Source organism: Oncorhynchus mykiss, chromosome 29, assembly GCF_057628025.1.
Source record: "Oncorhynchus mykiss isolate SJ-2025 chromosome 29, ASM5762802v1, whole genome shotgun sequence".
Lineage (NCBI taxonomy): Eukaryota > Metazoa > Chordata > Actinopteri > Salmoniformes > Salmonidae > Oncorhynchus > Oncorhynchus mykiss.
The window spans coordinates 1,119,124-1,144,139 of NC_143050.1; the positions used below are offsets into that span (position 1 = coordinate 1,119,124).

A 25,016-nucleotide genomic window follows, 5' to 3' on the forward strand; every position below is an offset into this window, starting at 1 on the left:
ACAGGAAAACAGCTGCATTCCTCTACAAATACAGTGCAATTGGAGAGTAAAAGGGTCTGATTACTTGTGTAAATGTGATATTTTATTTTTCTATAATTTTTTGGGCGCTATCATCAAATTTTGGCAGGCTGATGGAATCAAAGAAGGCTGAAACGTCAGCACTAGAAGGCTGAAACGTCAGAACTAGAAGGCTGAAACATCAGAACTAGAAGGCTGAAATGTCTGAACTAGAAGGCTGAAACGTCAGAACTAGAAGGCTGAAACGTCAGAACTAGAAGGCTGAAACGTCAGAACTAGAAGGCTGAAACGTCAGAACTAGAAGGCTGAAACGTCAGAACTAGAAGGCCGAAACGTCAGAACTAGAAGCATCGAATTTGGAAGAAAACACCCCTGAGTAAAATTCTTTGAAGCAGTTTATCTCTTTAGGGTCTGTCAGCAAGGTACCCACCCTCAACCAGGTTTTATGGACACCCTTTAGCCAGCAACCTTTCCGATTTAATTTTTTAATTTTTTACTTCAAATAGTTTTTGGCACAGCTTTAATAGAAGGACCTGAGAATTAAGAATATAATTGTATTCATATTTTAATTTTAAAATATTGTTGTCGTCAATGTGGGATGTTGCAGTCTCCAGATGTCCTCTAGATTCCTGTGGGATGTTGCAGTCTCCAGATGTCCTCTAGATTCCTGTGGGATGTTGCAGTCTCCAGATGTCCTCTAGATTCCTGTGGGATGTTGCAGTCTCCAGATGTCCTCTAGATTCCTGGATTTAATTAGATTCATCAGAACCTGGACAGAGGTGATATTTGGTGGAGTTTGTTTAGAGAAGACTGTCAAGATATGGATAAAGATGACAATTAAAACCGCCTTTGATTATTAGATTAGGGGTACTAAGATTTGGGAGTAAATCAAAAACATTACCAAACAAATGTGAGTCATCAATTTTTGGGCCAATAGAGTGACAGGGAGAGCGTTCATGTTCCCTGATACTATGATGTATCGTGTGGGTCTGTAGACACGGACAAGAGTTGAAAAGGGATGTTTTACGAGAGAGAATAGCAACACCTCTAGCCCGGGAAGAGAATTCCAGATGCCGCAGCTCGGTGGCTTTTATATGCCTTTCTTACAGGAAAATGATGTCATCACCAAGTGATTACAAATGCTTAAATGTGACCGACCTCCTTGATTCGGTCTTATTGTAGCAACATTTGAAATTGTGTTTTTTATGTTGGATAAAAGCAGAGACACAGAGCTACAAAATGGTATATCATACACTGATTACGTTGGCTCTTTTGTGAGGTAGTGACCCGCGACAATGGCCTAGTTTCCTGAAACGGGTACAAATACCATATCCTTTTGCACCTATGGCGGAGACTGCTTCCCCAGAGAAACCCTCCCTCCATCCCCACTACTTCCCCAGAGAAACCCTCCCTCCCTCCCCACTACTTCCCCAGAGAAACCCCCCCTCCCTCCCCACTACTTCCCCAGAGAAACCCTCCCTCGCTCCCCACTGCTTCCCCAGAGAAACCCTCCCTCCCTCCCCACTACTTCCCAAGAGAAACCGTCCCTCCCTCCCCACTATTTCCCCAGAGAAACCCTCCCTCCCCACTACTTCCCCAGAGAAACCCTCCCTCCCCACTACTTCCCCAGAGAAACCCTCCCTCCCCTCTGCTTCCCCAGAGAAACCCTCTCTCCCCACTACTTCCCCAGAGAAACCCTCTCTCCCCACTACTTCCCCAGAGAAACCCTCTCTCCCCACTGCTTCCCTAGAGAAACCCTCTCTCCCCACTACTTCCCCAGAGAAACCCTCCCTCCCTCCCCACTACTTCCCCAGAGAAACGCTCCCTCCCTCCCCACTACTTCCCCAGAGAAACCCTCTCTCCCCACTACTTCCCCATAAAAACCCTCCCTCCCCACTACTTCCCCAGAGAAACCCTCCCTCCCCACTGCTTCCCCAGAGAAACCCTCCCTCCCCACTACTTCCCCAGAGAAACCCTCCCTCCCTCCCCACTGCTTCCCCAGAGAAACCCTCCCTCCCTCCCCACTTCTTCCCCAGAGAAACCCTCCCTCCCTCCCCACTACTTCCCCAGAGAAACCCTCCCTCCCTCCCCACTACTTCCCCAGAGAAACCCTCCCTCCCCACTACTTCCCCAGAGAAACCCTCCCTCCCTCCCCACTACTTCCCCAGAGAAACCCTCCCTCCCTCCCCACTGCTTCCCCAGAGAAACCCTCCCTCCCTCCCCACTACTTCCCCAGAGAAACCCTCCCTCCCTCCCCACTACTTCCCCAGAGAAACCCTCCCTCCCTCCCCACTACTTCCCCAGAGAAACCCTCCCTCCCTCCCCACTACTTCCCCAGAGAAACCCTCCCTCCCTCCCCACTACTTCCCCAGAGAAACCCTCCCTCCCTCCCCACTACTTCCCCAGAGAAACCCTCCCTCCCCACTACTTCCCCAGAGAAACCTGCCCTCCCCATCTCACGTAAATGAGGCCTGCTGGGCATGATGGCTAGAACAGACCCAATACTACCCTAGCAAGCTAACAACAGTCAGACTTAAGTAACAACCCTCTCTGCGGTTGTTGGAAAACAAATGAATACATTACCGTTCATGAATAAACATAAAATCCGCTGTTTGATCAGTCAATATCCCAGACATTTGTGGCGAGTGATTTCACCCTTTCAGGGTGTTTGCTGTAGTTTTGATACGTAGCTTGCAGCCTCTTCTGGTTGGGTGAAGACTCGTCATGCCGTTGTGATGGACATGTAGCCACCTCTCTCATGGACTATTCCCCGTTGCTCCATCGCCTCCATGGTGTAGTCGGATGAAGATGAGAACCTTTTGGACTTGGTTTTCCATAGTTTGCTGTTGTCCAAGTTGAAAAATGAACTCCTTTTCCTGAAAGTGATGCATGCTTGCGATTATGGTGCACGGCTTGGCACCTGGTGAGGACTTCGCCTGTAGATAGCGGTGTGCACGGTCAATTACGTGGGGTGTCGCCCAGTAGCTTGGGAATGAGCTTGGACAAGAACTCTGTGGGGTTCCAAAATCCCCACAAGTTTGATGTTCAGCCTGAGACTCCTGCCTTCTAAATTGAGAACCTTGACTTGGAGCTCCTAATTCTTCTTTTTAAGCTCTGCGCAAGTGGTTTCCAGGCCTCCGATCCGGGTGTCATGATCAGACAGAGCCTCATCGGCTGTGTCCATGCGGACCCTCAGTTCGGCCTGTGCTGTCTTGAGAGATTCAAACTTTGCTTCAGCCTGTCAAAACGATTGTTGATAGTTTTCATTATACCCTCTTTCATTTGTTGACACATGGCCGGGGTAGAATCTTGTTGCTGGTTATCTGGAGAGTTGTCGCCATCAGTACTCAAAATGGCGCTAGCTGCTGCTTGTTGGACCTGGGCCTTTGTCAACTTTGCATTAGATGTTCTGTTGGTTTTCGTTTACCATATTTCACATTTTCCGCTGCTAGTTAGTGCCTGGGGAATATACTAAACAACGTGTATATATTGTTTTGGGCAAACTGGAAATAAAACGTTAAAGAAATTAAGATTTCAAAATTCACAATAAGGAGATCTGAGGCAACGCTTCTACTCCATCTCCACTAGCACCCCGTCCAGTCAGCCTTTTCATACAAGATGTGCAGTAGCGCCCCCACCTTCCTCTGACACCCCTTTGTAGTGCCTTGCGGTCGGAGGCCGAGCAGTGGCCATACCAGGCATTGATGCAACTCGTCAGGATGCTCTTGATGATGCAGCTGTAAAACATTTTGAGGATCTGAGGACCTTTTCAGTCTCCTGAGGGGGAATAGGTTTTGTCGTGCCCTCATCACGACTGTCTCTGTGTGCTTGGACCATGTTAGTTTGTTGGTGATGTGGATACCAAGGAACTTGAATCTCTCAACTTGCTCCACTACAGCCCCGTCGATGAGAATGGGGACGTGCTCGGTCCTCCTTTTCCTGTAGTCCACGATCATCTCTTTTGTCTTGATCACATTGAAGGAGAGGTTGTTGTCCTTGCACCACACGGTCAGGTCTCTGACCTCCTCCCTAGAGGCCGTCTCATTGTTGTCGGTGATCAGTCCTATCACTGTTGTGTCATCGGCAATCTTAATGGTGTTGGAGTCGTGCCTGGCCTTGCAGTCATAAGTGAACAGGGAGTACAGAAGGGGACTGAACACGCACCCCTTAGGGGCCCCGTGTTGAGGATCAGCATGACGGATGTGTTGTTACCTACCCTTACCACCTGGGGGCGGCCCATCAGGAAGTTCAGTTGCAGAGGGAGGTGTTTAGTCCCGGAGTCCTTAGCTTAGTGATGAGCTTCAAAGGGCACTATGGTGTTGAATGCTGAGCTGTAGTCAATGAATAGCATTCTCACATAGGTGTTCCTTTTGTCCAGGTGGGAAAGGGCAGTGTGCAGTGCAATAGAGATTGCATCATCTGTGGATCTGTTTGGGTGGTATGCAAATTGGAGTGGGTCTAGGGTTTCTGGGATAATGGTGTTGTGAGCCATGACCAGCCTTTCAAAGCATTTCATGGCTACAGATGTGAGTTCTACAGGTCGGTAGTCATTTTGACAGGTTACCTTAGTGTTCTTGGTACAGGGTGTTACGCACGCCTCTAAGAAGAGGGAACGCAACACCCTGCTACAACTCAACTCCCCGTGAAGTGAAAGTGGTATGGACTGTAGGTGCGTGTAAGGATGACAAAGACAGAGAGTGGTACCGTTTACAGGGAATTTATTCCGTCACACGGTAATATGGGGAAAAGGGGCTGGACGGAACCAAAGCAAAGAAGGTAAAAATACACAAACTACAACACAGAAACTGGGGAACGTAACACAGAGACTATGATGGTCTGCTTGAAACATGTTGGTAATGTCAGTGAAGACACTTGCCAGTTGGTCAGTGCATGCTCGGAGTACACGTCCTGGTAATCCGTCTGGCCCTGCAGCCTTGTGAATATTGACCTGTTTAACGGTCTTACTCACATCGGCTACGGAGAGCGTGATCACACAGTCATCCGGAACAGCTGATGCTCTCATGCATGTTTCAGTGTTACTTGCCTCGATGCGAGAATATTAATTATTTCACTGGGCTTGTATCATTGGGCAGCTCTCTGCTGTGCTTCCCTTTGTAGTCTGTAATAATTTGCAAGCCCTGCCACATCCGACGAGCGTCGGAGCCAGTGTAGTACGATATAATCTGCCTGTTTGATGGATCGTAGGCGGGCATAGCGGGATTTCTTATAAGCTTCCAGGTTAGAGTCCTGCTTCTTGAAAGCGGCAGCTCTACCCTTTAGCTCAGTGCGAATGTTGCCTGTAATCCATGACTTCTGGTTTGGGTATATACGTACAGTCACTGTGGGGACGATGTCATCGATACACTTATTGATAAAGCCAGTGACTGATGTGGTGTACTCCTCAATGCCATCAGAAGAATCCCAGAACATATTCCAGTCTGTGATAGCAAAACAGTCCTGTAGTTTAGCATCTGCTTCATCTGACCACTTTTTTATAGACTGAGTCACTGGTGCTTCCTGCTTTCATTTTGACTTGTAAGCAGGATTCAGGAAGATAGAATTATGGTCAGATTTGCCAAATGGAGGGCGAGAGAGAGCTTTGTACGCATCTCTGTGTGTGGAGTAAAAGTGTTCTAGAGATGTTTTTCATCTGGTTGCACATTTAACATGCTGGTAGAAATGAGGTAAAACTGATTCATGTTTCCCTGCATTAAAGTCCCCGGCCACTAGGAGCGCCGCCTCTGGGTGAGCGTTTTCCTGTTTGCTTACAGCGGAATATAGCTCATTGAGTGCAGTCTTAGTGCCAGTCTCTGTATGTGGCCGTATGTAGACAGCTACGAGAAAATTCAGCAAGTTTCTGCTTTGTTTCTGTAAAAGAAACCAACCTTGAACTTCAACTTCTTCACCAGCTCAGCGACAAGTTTTTGCTAAATGACAGTTTGTCATCAAGCCAGATACCAAGATATTTTGTAGGACGGAACTCGCTCAATTTGTATACCGTTCAAATTAGTCATTACAAATTCATTTAAATCTGGGTTATGGGACCAAGATGCATTGTGTTTTGTTTGCATTTATCGCTAACTCTAGATCCAGTAGTGACCTCTGTTGTGGTTGAAAATCAGACTTCAAATGTGAAAAGGCTTGTCCCAACCGATGGAGCAATGGAGTACAACACTATCGTCTGTAGACAAATTAATATTACGTTGTTGTTTTTTACAGCATTACCAATGTTACCAATTTATACAGATTGTAAACAGTGTGGGCTGAGTATCGTTCCTTGGGGCACCCCTTCATGTAACTTAAGGAACTCAGATTTGACCCCCCCATCTACCTTGATGGCCTGAGTTCTGTCACTGAGATCATTATTAAACCATCGACAAGGCGTCATTACCCAACCCTATGGAGGACAGCCTATTCAACAGAATAACATGGTCTACAGTATTAAAAGCTACAAACATGGCAACACAATTATTTCTATCATCTAAGGCATTTGCAATATCATTTACGACAGGCATCATGGGAGCCATAGTGATGCTATGTTTAGGTCTGAAGCATCATGGAAGCCATAGTGGTGCTATGTTTAGGTCTGAAGCATCATGGGAGCCATAGTGGTGTTATGTTTAGGTCTGAAACATCATAGTGGTGCTATGTTTAGGTCTGAAGCATCATGGTGGTGCTATGTTTAGGTCTGAAGCATCATGGGAGCCATAGTGGTGCTATGTTTAGGTCTGAAGCATCATAGTGGTGCTATGTTTAGGTCTGAAGCATCATGGGAGCCATAGTGGTGCCATGTTTAGGTCTGGAGCATCATGGGAGCCATAGTGGTGCTATGTTTAGGTCTGAAGCATCATGGGAGCCATAGTGGTGCTATGTTTAGGTCTGAAACATCATAGTGGTGCTATGTTTAGGTCTGAAGCATCATGGGAGCCATAGTGGTGCTATGTTTAGGTCTGAAGCATCATAGTGGTGCTATGTTTAGGTCTGAAGCATCATAGTGGTGCTATGTTTAGGTCTGAAGCATCATGGGAGCCATAGTGGTGCCATGTTTAGGTCTGGAGCATCATGGGAGCCATAGTGGTGCTATGTTTAGGTCTGAAGCATCATGGGAGCCATAGTGGTGTTATGTTTAGGTCTGAAACATCATAGTGGTGCTATGTTTAGGTCTGAAACATCATAGTGGTGTTATGTTTAGGTCTGAAGCATCATGGTGGTGCTATGTTTAGGTCTGAATCCAGATTGATTAACATTAAAAACACAATTTACAGTTAGAAAATAACTCAGGACAGGAACGTCTAAGAGTCCAGGAGGACCATGGATTAGTTTGGGTTTCTGGGTCTCTTGAAAGAGGCATGCTTATCAGCCAGAGGTAGACAAATGGATGATAAGATTAAAAGTGCCAAAACAGGGCCTGGTATGCAGCTAGTAGAAAAATAATATAGATCATGAAGGAATGCCTGGGGCAATAATTTTTTTAACATGTCTTTTCACATTTATGCCAGGGTCAGAGTTTTTCAATTTGGTATCTCTAATGCAAGCAATAGGCCAGTGGTCGCTGATATAATCAGCAAATACACTACTAGCCAAATACTTATGGGCACGTCAGTATAACGCCAATCAACAAGGAGTTTGCTCTTTTAAATGATTTTTTAAAATGTTGATTCCTATTGAATTTCATTATCAGCTGAGTCAAGTTCAACTCAAAACAGATATTCTTACGTTGATATGAGGCTTGTGGGAGCCAATCAAAATGTAGATTTAACACAACAAGATCAGATACCAGAAATGGATGTAATAATCAGAAATATTACCGACAGCATTTGCTGTCCTTATTCAATACTGTATAGACTGGAGTTTTTTTTTATTTTTTATAAAGGACTGCTCTTATTTCTTACCCAGAATGCCTCACATCTGATCCGTTCCTTATTCTTATTAGACCTGAGTCAAATACAAAATATTTTCAAATACTCAACAGTATTTAAGCAGCACTGGATTTAGAATTCGCACCTTTGGGACTATTCTATTGATTCCATTGTACAGGGGCCGAACTAAATCGGCTCATGTATGTGGAAGTACTTGAAGTATGTATTGGACCGAGATGTGATTGTTGCTGTCAGATGTGTTTTTTTCTCCTTCTCAGTCATGTTAGGTCTTCTACCCCCTGGTCTGTGATGACGTTGTTATTGCACCAATGCTCTGTGTTGTCCTAACTTCCATCAGCTCAACTATTAAACTGTTTCCAACTTGGGGTGTTTTCCTGGAGGCAAATCAAATCAACTTGTTTTGGTCACGTACACAGACTTGCAGATGTTTTCACAGGTGCAGCGAAATGCTTGTGTTTCTAGCTCTAGCAACAGTGCAGTAATATCTAGCAGTACAAAACAATACACACATAATCCCAAAAAGTTCAAAGTTCTGCTCTGAGAGAAAGGAGTGTGTGTGTGTGTGTGTGTGTGTGTGTGTGTGTGTGTGTGTGTGTGTGTGTGTGTGTGTGTGTGTGTGTGTGTGTGTGTGTGTGTGTGTGTGTGTGTGTGTGTGTGTGTGTGTCTGAGGAAGGGAGGATGTGCTTGGTTTGTAGATGCAGTTCTCTTCATTTAAATGTTTCCACTTCATCAAGCTAGAACCCTTTTTTGAAAGAGAGCGAGGATAAAGACGGAGAGAGGGGAAAGAGAAAAGGAGAGGGTAGAGAGAGAGAGAGAGAGAGAGAGGAGGGTGAGGAAGGACTGAGGATGGTGTTGCTGGGAGGGAAGGATAGGGAAGGAGGGTAGAGGACTTCTCTTTCTCTAGGGAGAGAGGGAGATGTGTGTGTATGTCTGTCTCTGTCTGTCACAACCTGTCCGTCTGTCTGTCAGACAGTCTCACAACATGGCCCATCAAGAGCCCCGCTGATTAAATCAAGACTTCCATAACAATTCCCATTATCACCTGCGTCATATACAACAGAGACACATCCTGACTCAGGGCTTATCGATATGACCACCCCGGAGCGCAAGCTGTGCTCGTCGACGCCAGGGCCTCACCATCCCCATCTGTCTCGGCGTCCTCATGAATATTCGGTGTCTGGGGTGATGACGTCAGGCCCCTCCCGGTAAGGAGAGTTTTGTAACAGGGTCACGTTGCGCTGCGGCACTGAACGAACAGACCTCCGAACAGCAGCAGTCCACCGTCTACTCTCCTCTACACCGAAGACAACACCTGCCCATAACCTATTTAACTAGATAACTACAATATTATCAGGTAAGACACACTCCTCTTTGTGATATTTCTCATTTCAGTAACATGACATTTTGCTGTTCTGTCACTTAGATGAGAAACGTGTTAATTGCCCAGTCAGCTGAACCGTTCTGTCAAAAAAGCTTATGCACGTGACAGCTACTTAACTAGCCAAATGTCTTGTCGGTATTTGTGGACACATGTTGATATATATTTTGTAGCGAGAGAAACTATGAATTATACTGTAGCTTTCTGTAGCTGTTCGGTTGTTATTGTCTTCGCGGTTCACAGACAGAGACAGACGGAGAGAGACAGAGAGACTAGAGATAGGAGCAGCAGTTACCTTGTCTCAAGACCTAGACATTTCTGTTAACATTTCTATTAGTCATTTAGTGTTTTCTGTTTAAATGAATATAAATAAGGACGTTGCGGGACGAAGCGAGGGCAGCAGCAGTCTAGCTGGCTGAAGATGAAGTTGTGTCAGTCAGCCTGTTGCAGACAGACGAGGAGAGAGAAGGACAGAGACGCTTATTACGGACTAATAACGAGTTTAACGACACCTGAACACGGGCAATTTCATAGCACAGTCTTATTGTCGATATTTACTGAAAACTACGGTAAACAGGGAGTTGATGTGGTAAATAGGCATAGGACAGTCCTTCATGTCGGGGTTCTTCTCCAGAGCACTATGCATCTCCTCCTCTCCTCACTACCCTCTCCTCCGCTCCTACCCTCTCCTCCTCTCCTCTCCTCACTACCCTCTCCTCACTACCCTCTCCTCATTACCCTCTCCTCCTCTCCTCTCCTCACTACCCTCTCCTCCTCTCCCCACTACCCTCTCCTCCTCTCCTACCCTCCCCTCCTCTCCTCTCCTCCTCTCCTCCCCTCCCCTCCTCTCCTCTCCTCCTCTCCTACCCTCTCCTGCTCTCCTCACTACCCTCTCCTCACTACCCTCTCCTTCTCTCCCCACTACCCTCTCCTCCTCTCCTCACTACCCTCTCCTCCTCTCCTACCCTCTCCTCCCCCCTCACTACCCTCTCAAGCAGGTTAGCTTGAGTCATGGTGATGTCATCTGATTGGGGCGTTGTCACTGTGGGAAAGTCTACTGTGTGTGGCGAGGGTATCCTGCATGACTAGTCATTTCTGGTGGTCATTGCTGTAATAATATACTCAGACTACACCCAATCTACACTCAGGCTATACTCAGACTATACTCAAACTATACCCAATCTACACGCAGGCTATACTCAGACTATACTCAAACTATACTCGGGCTATACTCGGGCTATACTCAGACTATAATCAGACTACACTCGGACTATACTCGGGCTATACTCAGACTATACTCGGACTATACTCGGGCTATACTCAGACTATACTCGGGCTATACTCAGACTATACTCGGGCTATACTCAAACTATACCCAATCTACACTCAGGCTATACTCAGACTATACCCAATCTACACTCGGGCTATACTCAGACTATAATCAGACTACACTCGGACTATACTCAGACTATACTCAGATTATAATCAGACTATACTCAGACTATACTCAGACTATAATCAGACTATACTCAGACTATACTCAGACTATACTCAGACTATACCCAATCTACACTCGGGCTATACTCAGACTATAATCAGACTACACTCGGACTATACTCAGACTATAATCAGACTACACTCGGGCTATACTCAGACTATAATCAGACTACACTCGGACTATACTCAGACTATAATCAGATTATAATCAGACTATACTCGGACTATACTCAGACTATACTCGGGCCATACTCAAGACTATACTCGGGCTATACTCGGGCCATACTAAGGTTATACTCTTTACCAGACATAACTAGAGACCTTGTCTGCCTGCCTGTCTGTCTTTCTGTCTGTCCTGCTGTCTGTCTGCCTGCCTGCCTGCCTGTCTGTCTTTCTGTCTGTCCTGCTGTCTGTCTGTCTGCTTGCCTGCCTGCCTGTCTTTCTGTCTGTCCTGCTGTCTGTCTGTCTGCCTGCCTGCCTGTCTGTCTTTCTGTCTGTCTGTCCTGCTGTCTGTCTGTCTGCTTGCCTGCCTGTCTGTCTTTCTGTCTGTCCTGCTGTCTGTCTGTCTGCCTGCCTGCCTGCCTGTCTTTCTGTCCGTCGGTCTGCCTGCCTTGCTGTCTGTCTGTCTGCCTGCCTGCCTGCCTGTCTGTCTGTCTGTCTGTCTGTCGGTCTGCTTGCCTAACTAACGATTTACAGGAGGTGAGTCAGGCTTTATGGTATGCACGTGCAGCAGGCCTGGGTGATCCTATTAACGTGTATCTGTGCTGCTGAAGGAGATGAAAGGTTTGTGAGAGCTCAAATTAGAAACTGCTGCTGAAGCAGATGACAGGTTGTTAGAGCTGAAGGAGACGACAGGTTGTTAGAGCTGAAGGAGACGACAGGTTGTTAGAGCTGAAGGAGATGACAGGTTGTTAGAGCTGAAGGAGACGACAGGTTGTTAGAGCTGAAGGAGACAACAGGTTGTTAGAGCTGAAGGAGACGACAGGTTGTTAGAGCTGAAGGAAACGACAGGTTGTTAGAGCTGAAGGAGATGACAGGTTGTTAGAGCTGAAGGAGATAGAGCTGAAGGAGATGACAGGTTGTTAGAGCTGAAGGAGACGACAGGTTGTTAGAGCTGAAGGAGATGACAGGTTGTTAGAGCTGAAGGAGACGACAGGTTGTTAGAGCTGAAGGAGATGACAGGTTGTTAGAGCTGAAGGAGATGACAGGTTGTTAGAGCTGAAGGAGATAGAGCTGAAGGAGACGACAGGTTGTTAGAGCTGAAGGAGACGACAGGTTGTTAGAGCTGAAGGAGACGACAGGTTGTTAGAGCTGAAGGAGATGACAGGTTGTTAGAGCTGAAGGAGATAGAGCTGAAGGAGATGACAGGTTGTTAGAGCTGAAGGAGATAGAGCTGAAGGAGACGACAGGTTGTTAGAGCTGAAGGAGACGACAGGTTGTTAGAGCTGAAGGAGATGACAGGTTGTTAGAGCTGAAGGAGATAGAGCTGAAGGAGATGACAGGTTGTTAGAGCTGAAGGAGACGACAGGTTGTTAGAGCTGAAGGAGACGACAGGTTGTTAGACCTGAAGGAGATGACAGGTTGTTAGAGCTGAAGGAGATGACAGCTTGTTAGAGCTGAAGGAGATAGAGCTGAAGGAGACGACAGGTTGTTAGAGCTGAAGGAGATAGAGCTGAAGGAGACGACAGGTTGTTAGAGCTGAAGGAGACGACAGGTTGTTAGAGCTGAAGGAGATAGAGCTGAAGGAGATGACAGCTTGTTAGAGCTGAAGGAGATAGAGCTGAAGGAGATGACAGGTTGTTAGAGCTGAAGGAGATAGAGCTGAAGGAGACGACAGGTTGTTAGACCTGAAGGAGATGACAGGTTGTTAGAGCTGAAGGAGACGACAGGTTGTTAGAGCTGAAGGAGATGACAGGTTGTTAGAGCTGAAGGAGGTTGTTAGAGCTGAAGGAGATAGAGCTGAAGGAGACGACAGGTTGTTAGACTTGAAGGAGATGACAGGTTGTTAGAGCTGAAGGAGATAGAGCTGAAGGAGACGACAGGTTGTTAGAGCTGAAGGAGATGACAGGTTGTTAGAGCTGAAGGAGACGACAGGTTGTTAGACCTGAAGGAGATGACAGGTTGTTAGAGCTGAAGGAGATGACAGGTTGTTAGAGCTGAAGGAGATGACAGGTTGTTAGAGCTGAAGGAGACGACAGGTTGTTAGAGCTGAAGGAGACGACAGGTTGTTAGAGCTGAAGGAGGTTGTTAGAGCTGAAAATAGAAACTCTGCTGCGTGCTGCACCACACAACCTCTAAAAGCCCCGCGTCACTGTCAGCAGGTGTGTTAGCTACAGGGATGGGCCAATGGGTGACACTAATCAGTCCCCCAAGGACTGGAGTTGCCCATCCCTGATCCAAATGTCTCTGGCTCCTCCGTTCTGAGAGGAGTGTGTTGTCTAACTGTGCCAAACACATTAGTCATCATAGAGTACGTACCCCTCCTCCTTCTATCTTTGTTCTCCTTTGTCCCCCGTCCCCCGTCCCCGTCCCCCGTCCCAGCAGGAGGCCTCTGCGGAATTTGCCATCTCTGTCATATTGGAAACAATGTAATTGAGTTTGGCCTCTAAACACAGCACAATGCCATCCATCCTTTAAACACAGCATAATGCCATCCATCCTTTAAACACAGCATAATGCCGTTCATCCTTTAAACACAGCATAATGCCGTTCATCCTTTAAACACAGCATAATGCCGTCCATCCTTTAAACACAGCACAATGCCATCCATGTGTAACTCTGTGTCGTTGTATCTGTCGAACTGCTTTGCTTTATCTTGGCCAGGTCGCAATTGTAAATGAGAACTTGTTCTCAACTTGCCTACCTGGTTAAATAAAGGTAAAATAAAAAAATAAAAAATAATCCATCCTTTAAACACAGAATAATGCCATCCATCCTTTAAACACAGCATAATGCCATCCATCCTCTTATTAGAAACTAGCTCAGTCATGAACAGATTACATCAGTGATTCGTATTCCTTGCAACTTTCTGAAGAGGCAATGGAATGGTAATGCCCCTGTGTGTGTATGTGTGTCTGTGTGTCTGTCTGTGTGTCTGTCTGTGTGTCTGTCTGTCTGAGTGTGTCTGTCTGTGTGTTTGTCTGAGTGTGTCTGTGTGTGTCTGTCTGTGTGTGTCTGCGGTGTGCACTTTTCTACCGCTTTAGCTGCTAAAGATGCTAATGATAACTGTTTTCAGGTAGATGGGAAGGCTTTAGCTGCTAAAGATGCTAATGGTAACCGTCTTCAGGTAGATGGGAAGGCTTTAGCTGCTAAAGATGCTAATGGTAACTGTCTTCAGGTAGATGGGAAGGCTTTTGCTGGTAAAGATGCTAATGATAACCGTCGTCAGGTAGATGGGGAGGCTTTAGCTGCTAAAGATGCTAATGGTAACTGTCTTCAGGTAGATGGGAAGGCTTTAGCTGCTAAAGATGCTAATGGTAACTGTCTTCAGGTAGATGGGAAGGCTTTAGCTGCTAAAGATGCTAATGGTAACCGTCTTCAGGTAGATGGGAAGGCTTTAGCTGCTAAAGATGCTAATGGTAACCGTCTTCAGGTAGATGGGAAGGCTTTAGCTGCTAAAGATGCTAATGATAACCGTCGTCAGGTAGATGGGGAGGCTTTAGCTGCTAAAGATGCTAATGGTAACCGTCTTCAGGTAGATGGGAAGGCTTTAGCTGCTAAAGATGCTAATGATAACTGTTTTCAGGTAGATGGGAAGGCTTTAGCTGCTAAAGATGCTAATGGTAACCGTCTTCAGGTAGATGGGAAGGCTTTAGCTGCTAAAGATGCTAATGATAACCGTCTTCAGGTAGATGGGGAGGCTTTAACTGCTAAAGATGCTAATGGTAACCGTCTTCAGGTAGATGGGAAGGCTTTAGCTGCTAAAGATGCTAATGGTAACCGTCTTCAGGTAGATGGGAAGGCTTTAGCTGCTAAAGATGCTAATGGTAACCGTCTTCAGGTAGATGGGAAGGCTTTAGCTGCTAAAGATGCTAATGGTAACCGTCTTCAGGTAGATGGGAAGGCTTTAGCTGCTAAAGATGCTAATGATAACTGTTTTCAGGTAGATGGGAAGGCTTTAGCTGCTAAAGATGCTAATGGTAACCGTCTTCAGGTAGATGGGAAGGCTTTAGCTGCTAAAGATGCTAATGATAACCGTCTTCAGGTAGATGGGGAGGCTTTAACTGCTAAAGATGCTAATGGTAACCGTCTTCAGGTAGATGGGAAGGCTTTAGCTGCTAAAGATGCTAATGGTAACCGTCTTCAGGTAGATGGGAAGGCTTTAGCTGCTAAAGATGCTAATGGTAACCGTCTTCAGGTAGATGGGAAGGCTTTAGCTGCTAAAGATGCTAATGGTAACCGTCTTCAGGTAGATGGGAAGGCTTTCCCAAAAACCTTCTCAATTAAACGTACAAAGTAGCATACTTGGCAGAGTCATGGTTATTAATCCAGTGGCTATTTATTTTTGCATTCTCCATCACATGATCGCTACAGAAGCTGCTAACCAAACAACACTCTCTTGCTGGTGCACACGTGAATTAAAGGCTAACCACACAACAACAAAAAAATCACAATTTCTTTGATTTCTTTCAAGACCTCAAAAGTGGTGTCCTGATGTTGTTCAAGCCAATTAAATTGTTATTCTACGGGAAAGAAATGTGATTTTCAGAAGAAAAAAGAGAGAGAGAAAAAGGGAATGAGGAGAGAGGAGAGAGAATGAGAGAAAACGGAGTGAGAGAGAGGAGAGAAAACAGAGTGAGGGAGAGGAGAGAAAACAGAGTGAGGGAGAGGAGAGAGAACAAGAGAAAATTGAGTGAGGGAGAGGAGAGAGAACGAGAGAAAATGGAGTGAGGGAGAGGAGAGAGAACGAGAGAAAACGAAGTGAGGGAGAGGAGAGAGAGAAAACAGAGTGAGGGAGAGGAGAGAGAACGAGAGAAAATGGAGTGAGGGAGAGGAGAGAGAACGAGAGAAAACGGAGTGAGGGAGAGGAGAGAGAACAAGAGAAAATGGAGTGAGGGAGAGGAGAGAAAACAGAGTGAGGGAGAGGAGAGGAGAGGGAACGAGAGAAAACAGAGTGAGGGAGAGGAGAGAAAACGGAGTGAGAGAGAGGAGAGAAAACGAGAGAAAACGGAGTGAGAGAGAGGAGAGAAAACAGAGTGAGGGAGAGGAGAGAAAACAGAGTGAGGGAGAGGAGAGAAAACAGAGTGAGGGAGAGGAGAGAAAACAGAGTGAAGGAGAGAAAACAGAGTGAAGGAGAGAAAACAGAGTGAGGGAGAGGAGAGGGAACGAGAGAAAACGGAGTGAGGGAGAGGAGAGAAAACAGAGTGAGGGAGAGGAGAGGGAACAGAGTGAGGGAGAGGAGAGAAAACAGAGTGAGGGAGAGGAGAGAAAACAGAGTGAAGGAGAGAAAACAGAGTGAGGGAGAGGAGAGGGAACGAGAGAAAACGGAGTGAGGGAGAGGAGAGAAAACAGAGTGAGGGAGAGGAGAGGGAACGAGAGAAAACGGAGTGAGGGAGAGGAGAGAAAACAGAGTGAGGGAGAGGAGAGGGAACGAGAGAAAACGGAGTGAGGGAGAGGAGAGAAAACAGAGGGAGGGAGAGGAGAGGGAACAGAGTGAGGGAGAGGAGAGAAAACAGAGTGAGGGAGAGAAAACGGGAGAATCAGTAGAGTGAGGTAGTGAATCCTTTAGAACAGTGTGCAGTCTGTTCTGAGCCAATCAGAACGGGACTACCTACCAGGCCAGACAGTACTACAGGGTACACACGCCATAGAGATAGAATGAATAGAACAGCCATCCCCATTCAAGTCAATGAGTGGACTGGAGGCCATTGTGAATGTACCCATAGGCAGTGGTGTAAAGTACTTAAGTAAAGAATGATGTAACCCTTCCCTGCAGTCAACAGAAAACGCTCTCTTTGGCCTCATATGCGGTGAAATGTTATTAATATTTTTCATAATTAAAAACATATTTTTTTATTTCTTTTTTTTTATGTGAAAAATCTGGTGTTTCTATGTCAAGCAGTTTTGTTTTATTTCAGTCTTCCGTGGTGTATATGAAGTGTAATATTGGGATGTAAACTCAAAATATAATACATTTCAACTCTATATCTGACATGGTACAGTTGTCTTCTTTGTTTCAGCCCATAACCATGTGTGTGAGGCGGATACTTTTGTTTCAAAGCAGATTTGTTTGACTACCAAGAAATACTGTGTGTGACCCTGATTTAGCCCACTGATGTACAATTAAAGTACAACTTAAGTCGTTTTTTGGTGGTTTTACTTCACTATTTATATTAGACAAATTTTACTTCCCTACATTCCCAATGAAAATAATGTACTTTTTACTCCATGCATTTTCCCTGACACCTAAAAGTACTCGTTACATTTTGAGTGCTAAGCAGGTCAGGAAAATGGTCCAATTCACACACTTATCAAGAGAACATCCCTGGTCATCTACTGCCTCTGATCTGGCAGACTCACTAAACAGAGAACATCCCTGGTCGTCCCTACTGCCTCTGATCTGGAGGACTCACTAAACAGAGAACATCTCTGATCGTCCCTACTGCCTCTGATCTGGAGGACTCACTAAACAGAGAACATCTCTGGTCGTCCCTACTGCCTCTGATCTGGAGGACTCACTAAACAGAGAACATCTCTGGTCGTCCCTACTGCCTCTGATCTGGAGGACTCACTAAACAGAGAACATCCCTGGTCATCCCTACTGCCTCTGATCTGGTGGACTCACTAAACAGAGAACATCCCTGGTCATCCCTACTGCCTCTGATCTGGTGGACTCACTAAACAGAGAACATCCCTGGTCATCCCTACTGCCTCTGATCTGGAGGACTCACTAAACAGAGAACATCCCTGGTCATCCCTACTGCCTCTGATCTGGAGGACTCACTAAACAGAGAACATCCCTGGTCATCCCTACTGCCTCTGATCTGGAGGACTCACTAAACAGAGAACATCCCTGCTCATCCCTACTGCCTCTGATCTGGAGGACTCACTAAACAGAGAACATCCCTGGTCATCTCTACTGCCTCTGATCTGGAGGACTCACTAAACAGAGAACATCCCTGGTCATCCCTACTGCCTCTGATCTGGAGGACTCACTAAACAGAGAACATCCCTGGTCATCCCTACTGCCTCTTATCTGGAGGACTCACTAAACAGAGAACATCCCTGGTCATCCCTACTGCCTCTGATCTGGAGGACTCACTAAACAGAGAACATCCCTGCTCATCCCTACTGCCTCTGATCTGGAGGACTCACTAAACAGAGAACATCCCTGGTCATCTCTACTGCCTCTGATCTGGAGGACTCACTAAACAGAGAACATCCCTGGTCATCCCTACTGCCTCTGATCTGGAGGACTCACTAAACAGAGAACATCCCTGGTCATCCCTACTGCCTCTGATCTGGAGGACTCACTAAACAGAGAACATCCCTGGTCATCCCTACTGCCTCTGATCTGGAGGACTCACTAAACAGAGAACATCTCTGGTCGTCCCTACTGCCTCTGATCTGGAGGACTCACTAAACAGAGAACATCCCTGGTCATCACTACTGCCTCTGATCTGGAGGACTCACTAAACAGAGAACATATTATATATGTATATTTTAGCAATTACATTTACTTTTGATACTTAAGTATATTTAAAACCAAATACTTTTAGACTTTACATTTTGTTACGTTAGAGCCTTATTCTAAAATTAATTAAATGTATGTTTTTTCTCATTAATCTACACATAATACCCCATAATGACATCATAATACCCCATAATGACATCATAATACCCCATAATGACAAAGAGAAAACAGGTTTATAGATATACATTATTTACATAAGTATTCAGACCCTTTACTATGAGACTATGAAATTGAGCTCAGGTGCATCCTGTTTCCATTGATCATCCTGGAGATGTTTCTACAACTTGATTGGAGTCCACCTACGGTAAATTCAATTGATTGGACATGATTTGGAAAGGCACACACCTGTCTATATAAGGTCCCACAGGAGACGGTCAGTAGAGGAGACGGTCAGTAGAGGAGACGGTCAGTAGAGGAGACGGTCGGTAGAGGAGACGGTCGGTAGAGGAGACGGTCAGTAGAGGAGACGGTCAGTAGAGGAGACGGTCAGTGTGACTGACAGTGATTTTAAATGGACACACTGTGACGGTCGGTAGAGGAGACGGTCATTAGAGGAGATGGTCAGTAGAGGAGACGGTCGGTAGAGGAGACGGTCGATAGAGGAGACGGTCAGTTGAGGAGACGGTCAGTAGAGGAGACGGTCAGTAGAGGAGATGGTCGGTAGAGGAGACGGTCGGTAGAGGAGACGGTCGGTAGAGGAGACGGTCGGTAGAGGAGACGGTTGGTAGAGGAGACGGTCGGTAGAGGAGACGGTCGGTAGAGGAGACGGTCAGTAGAGGAGACGGTCAGTAGAGGAGACGGTCAGTGTGACTGACAGTGATTTTAAATGGACACACTGTGACGGTCGGTAGAGGAGACGGTCAGTAGAGGAGATGGTCAGTAGAGGAGACGGTCGGTAGAGGAGACGGTCGGTAGAGGAGACGGTCAGTAGAGGAGACGGTCAGTAGAGAAGACGGTCGATAGAGGAGACGGTCAGTATAGGAGACGGTCAGTAGAGGAGACGGTCAGTAGAGGAGACGGTCGGTAGAGGAGACGGTCAGTAGAGGAGACGGTCGGTAGAGGAGACGGTCGGTAGAGGAGACGGTCAGTAGAGGAGACGGTCAGTAGAGGAGACGGTCGGTAGAGGAGACGGTCGGTAGAGGAGACGGTCGATAGAGGAGACGGTCAGTAGAGGAGACGGTCAGTAGAGGAGACGGTCGATAGAGGAGACGGTCAGTAGAGGAGACGGTCGGTAGAGGAGACGGTCAGCGGTCGGTAGAGGAGACGGTCGGTAGAGGAGACGGTCGGTAGAGGAGACGGTCGGTAGAGGAGACGGTCGGTAGAGGAGACGGTCGGTAGAGGAGACGGTCGGTAGAGGAAACGGCCGGTAGAGGAGACGGTCGGTAGAGGAGACGGTCGGTAGAGGAGACGGTCGGTAGAGGAGACGGTCGGTAGAGGAGACGGTCGGTAGAGGAGACGGTCAGTAGAGGAGACGGTCGGTAGAGGAGACGGTCAGTAGAGGAGACGGTCGGTAGAGGAGACGGTCAGCGGTCGGTAGAGGAGACGGTCGGTAGAGGAGACGGTCGGTAGAGGAGACGGTCGGTAGAGGAGACGGTCAGTAGAGGAGACGGTCAGTAGAGGAGACGGTCGGTAGAGGAGACGGTCAGTAGAGGAGACGGTCGGTAGAGGAGACGGTCAGCGGTCGGTAGAGGAGACGGTCGGTAGAGGAGACGGTCGGTAGAGGAGACGGTCGGTAGAGGAGACGGTCGGTAGAGGAGACGGTCAGTAGAGGAGACGGTCGATAGAGGAGACGGTCAGTAGAGGAGACGGTCGGTAGAGGAGACGGTCAGTAGAGGAGACGGTCAGTAGAGGAGACGGTCGGTAGAGGAGACGGTGAGACGGTCGGTAGAGGAGACGGTCAGTAGAGGAGACGGTCAGTAGAGGAGACGGTCGGTAGAGGAGACGGTCAGTAGAGGAGACGGTCAGTAGAGGAGACGGTCGGTAGAGGAGACGGTCAGTAGAGGAGACGGTCGGTAGAGGAGACGGTCAGTAGAGGAGACGGTCGGTAGAGGAGACGGTCGGTAGAGGAGACGGTCGGTAGAGGAGACGGTCAGTAGAGGAGACGGTCGGTAGAGGAGACGGTCAGTAGAGGAGACGGTCGGTAGAGGAGACGGTCGGTAGAGGAGACGGTCGGTAGAGGAGACGGTCGGTAGAGGAGACGGTCGGTAGAGGAGACGGTCGGTAGAGGAGACGGTCGGTAGAGGAGACGGTCGGTGTGACTGACAGTGGTTTTGCTATTTGAACGATTATAACATGACCGTAGTAGTTTGGCTAAAAAAGAACCGTTATCCAAAATTCCATGACCTCCACAGTCATAGTTCTGAACAAATTTTAAAATAAGTCAGCTGGTATGAATACTTTCCGTTTGGACCGGTTCTAGAACAGGTTTGGACCGGTTCTAGAACAGTTTTGGACCGGTCCTAGGGCAGGTTTGGAACGGTCAGCGGTCGGTAGAGGAGACGGTCGGTAGAGGAGACGGTCAGTAGAGGAGACGGTCGGTAGAGGAGACGGTCGGTAGAGGAGACGGTCAGTAGAGGAGACGGTCGGTAGAGGAGACGGCCGGTAGAGGAGACGGTCAGTAGAGGAGACGGTCGGTAGAGGAGACGGTCGGTAGAGGAGACGGTCGATAGAGGAGACGGTCAGTAGAGGAGACGGTCAGTAGAGGAGACGGTCGATAGAGGAGATGGTCAGTAGAGGAGACGGTCGGTAGAGGAGACGGTCAGCGGTCGGTAGAGGAGACGGTCGGTAGAGGAGACGGTCGGTAGAGGAGACGGTCGGTAGAGGAGACGGTCGGTAGAGGAGACGGCCGGTAGAGGAGACGGTCGGTAGAGGAGACGGTCGGTAGAGGAGACGGTCAGTAGAGGAGACGGTCAGTAGAGGAGACGGTCGGTAGAGGAGACGGTCAGTAGAGGAGACGGTCGGTAGAGGAGACGGTCAGCGGTCGGTAGAGGAGACGGTCGGTAGAGGAGACGGTCGGTAGAGGAGACGGTCGGTAGAGGAGACGGTCGGTAGAGGAGACGGTCGGTAGAGGAGACGGTCAGTAGAGGAGACGGTCGATAGAGGAGACGGTCAGTAGAGGAGACGGTCAGTAGAGGAGACGGTCGGTAGAGGAGACGGTCGGTAGAGGAGACGGTCGGTAGAGGAGACGGTCGGTAGAGGAGACGGTCGGTAGAGGAGACGGTCGATAGAGGAGACGGTCAGTAGAGGAGACGGTCAGTAGAGGAGACGGTCGATAGAGGAGACGGTCAGTAGAGGAGACGGTCGGTAGAGGAGACGGTCAGCGGTCGGTAGAGGAGACGGTCAGTAGAGGAGACGGTCGGTAGAGGAGACGGTCGGTAGAGGAGACGGTCGATAGAGGAGACGGTCAGTAGAGGAGACGGTCAGTAGAGGAGACGTCGATAGAGGAGACGGTCAGTAGAGGAGACGGTCGGTAGAGGAGACGGTCAGCGGTCGGTAGAGGAGACGGTCGGTAGAGGAGACGGTCAGTAGAGGAGACGGTCGGTAGAGGAGACGGTCAGTAGAGGAGACGGTCGGTAGAGGAGACGGTCGGTAGAGGAGACGGTCAGTAGAGGAGACGGTCGGTAGAGGAGACGGTCAGTAGAGGAGACGGTCGGTAGAGGAGACGGTCGGTAGAGGAGACGGTCGGTAGAGGAGACGGTCAGTAGAGGAGACGGTCGGTAGAGGAGACGGTCGGTAGAGGAGACGGTCGGTAGAGGAGACGGTCGGTAGAGGAGACGGTCGATAGAGGAGACGGTCAGTAGAGGAGACGGTCGGTAGAGGAGACGGTCAGTAGAGGAGACGGTCAGTAGAGGAGACGGTCGGTAGAGGAGACGGTCGGTAGAGGAGACGGTCGGTAGAGGAGACGGTCGATAGAGGAGACGGTCAGTAGAGGAGACGGTCGGTAGAGGAGACGGTCAGTAGAGGAGACGGTCAGTAGAGGAGACGGTCGGTAGAGGAGACGGTGAGACGGTCGGTAGAGGAGACGGTCAGTAGAGGAGACGGTCAGTAGAGGAGACGGTCGGTAGAGGAGACGGTCAGTAGAGGAGACGGTCGGTAGAGGAGACGGTCGGTAGAGGAGACGGTCGATAGAGGAGACGGTCAGTAGAGGAGACGGTCGGTAGAGGAGACGGTCGGTAGAGGAGACGGTCAGTAGAGGAGACGGTCAGTAGAGGAGACGGTCGGTAGAGGAGACGGTGAGACGGTCGGTAGAGGAGACGGTCAGTAGAGGAGACGGTCGGTAGAGGAGACGGTCGGTAGAGGAGACGGTCAGTAGAGGAGACGGTCGGTAGAGGAGACGGTCGGTAGAGGAGACGGTCGGTAGAGGAGACGGTCAGTAGAGGAGACGGTCAGTAGAGGAGACGGTCAGTAGAGGAGACGGTCGGTAGAGGAGACGGTGAGACGGTCGGTAGAGGAGACGGTCAGTAGAGGAGACGGTCAGTAGAGGAGACGGTCGGTAGAGGAGACGGTCAGTAGAGGAGACGGTCGGTAGAGGAGACGGTCGGTAGAGGAGACGGTGAGACGGTCGGTAGAGGAGACGGTCAGTAGAGGAGACGGTCAGTAGAGGAGACGGTCGGTAGAGGAGACGGTCAGTAGAGGAGACGGTCAGTAGAGGAGACGGTCAGTAGAGGAGACGGTCGGTAGAGGAGACGGTCAGTAGAGGAGACGGTCGGTAGAGGAGACGGTCGGTAGAGGAGACGGTCGGTAGAGGAGACGGTCGGTAGAGGAGACGGTCGGTAGAGGAGACGGTCAGTAGAGGAGACGGTCAGTAGAGGAGACGGTCGGTAGAGGAGACGGTCAGTAGAGGAGACGGTCGGTAGAGGAGACGGTCGGTAGAGGAGACGGTCGGTGTGACTGACAGTGGTTTTGCTATTTGAACGATTATAACATGACCGTAGTAGTTTGGCTAAAAAAGAACCGTTATCCAAAATTCCATGACCTCCACAGTCATAGTTCTGAACAAATTTTAAAATAAGTCAGCTGGTATGAATACTTTCCGTTTGGACCGGTTCTAGAACAGGTTTGGACCGGTTCTAGAACAGTTTTGGACCGGTCCTAGGGCAGGTTTGGAACGGTTTGATGGCAGGTTTGGACCAGTTCTGTTGTGTATGGAGAGTGCAGGACTGAAAGAGAGAGAGCCACTGACTAAAATAACCAACGAAGGACAGATAGAATGGTGAATGGGCAGAAAAACGAGTGGTGTGGAGAGAGAGAGAGAGAGAGGAAAATACATGGATCTGTAGAAAGAGAGAGAGAGAGAGAGAGTGTGTGTGTGTGTGTGTGTGTGTGTGTGTGTGTCCTCTTTCAGATCTAATGAGGACTGACAGCAGAGTTTAGACAAGGACAATTAGGTAATACCTCCCCTTTCTCCATCTCTATTTTTCTTTTCTCTCTCTCTCTCTCTCTCTCTCTCTCTCCCCCCACCGTCTCAATTCAATTTCAATTGAAGGGGCTTTATTGTCATGGGAACCACATGTTAACAAAGTAATGTTCTTAACTGACTTGCCTCGTTAAATAAAGGATAAATACATTTAAAAAAGGCTAATAAAAAGTGAAATAAACAATAAATATTAACAGTAAACATGACACTCACAGAAGTTCCAAAGGAATAAAGACATTACAAATGTCATATTTTGTCTATATCCAGTGTTGAAACAGCATACAAATGGTTAAAGGACAAAACTGCAAACAAAACAACATAGGGTGGAAAACAGGCTGCCTAAGTATGATCCCCAATCAGAGACGATAGACAGCTGCCTAAGTATGATCCCCAATCAGAGACAACGATAGACAGCTGCCTAAGTATGATCCCCAATCAGAGACAACGATAGACAGCTGCCTAAGTATGATCCCCAATCAGAGACAACGATAGACAGCTGCCTAAGTATGATCCCCAATCAGAGACAACGATAGACAGCTGCCTAAGTATGATCCCCAATCAGAGACAACGACAGACAGCTGCCTAAGTATGATCCCCAATCAGAGACAACGATAGACAGCTGCCTAAGTATGATCCCCAATCAGAGACAACGATAGACAGCTGCCTAAGTATGATCCCCAATCAGAGACAACGACAGACAGCTGCCTAAGTATGATCCCCAATCAGAGACAACGATAGACAGCTGCCTAAGTATGATCCCCAATCAGAGACAACGACAGACAGCTGCCTAAGTATGATCCCCAATCAGAGACAACGATAGACAGCTGCCTAAGTATGATCCCCAATCAGAGACAACGACAGACAGCTGCCTAAGTATGATCCCTAATCAGAGACAACGATAGACAGCTGCCTAAGTATGATCCCCAATCAGAGACAACGATAGACAGCTGCCTAAGTATGATCCCCAATCAGAGACAACGATAGACAGCTGCCTAAGTATGATCCCCAATCAGAGACAACGATAGACAGCTGCCTAAGTATGATCCCCAATCAGAGACAATGATAGACAGCTGCCTAAGTATGATCCCCAATCAGAGACAACGATAGACAGCTGCCTAAGTATGATCCCCAATC

The 25,016-nt window shown here is 48.0% G+C and overlaps 1 protein-coding gene and 1 long non-coding RNA gene across 3 annotated transcripts in view; both read left to right on the forward strand.

The window, feature by feature from the left end:
* The first annotated feature begins 2,226 nt into the window (after positions 1-2,226).
* LOC118945349 (uncharacterized) lies at positions 2,227-8,263 on the forward strand. The gene is made up of 2 exons (XR_005040513.2): positions 2,227-7,148; positions 7,242-8,263. It is a non-coding gene; the product is annotated as an uncharacterized LOC118945349 (long non-coding RNA).
* Positions 8,264-8,546: 283 nt separating this feature from the next.
* The window catches only part of aldocb (aldolase, fructose-bisphosphate C, b), a 31,460-nt gene continuing 14,990 nt past the window's right edge, over positions 8,547-25,016 (forward strand). The window contains exon 1 of one of the 2 annotated variants that reach the window (XM_090226301.1): positions 8,547-9,252. The gene's annotated coding sequence lies outside the window, so the exon portion shown is untranslated. The remainder of the gene's footprint in view (positions 9,253-25,016) is intronic. The other variant, XM_090226302.1, reaches the window with a different exon arrangement.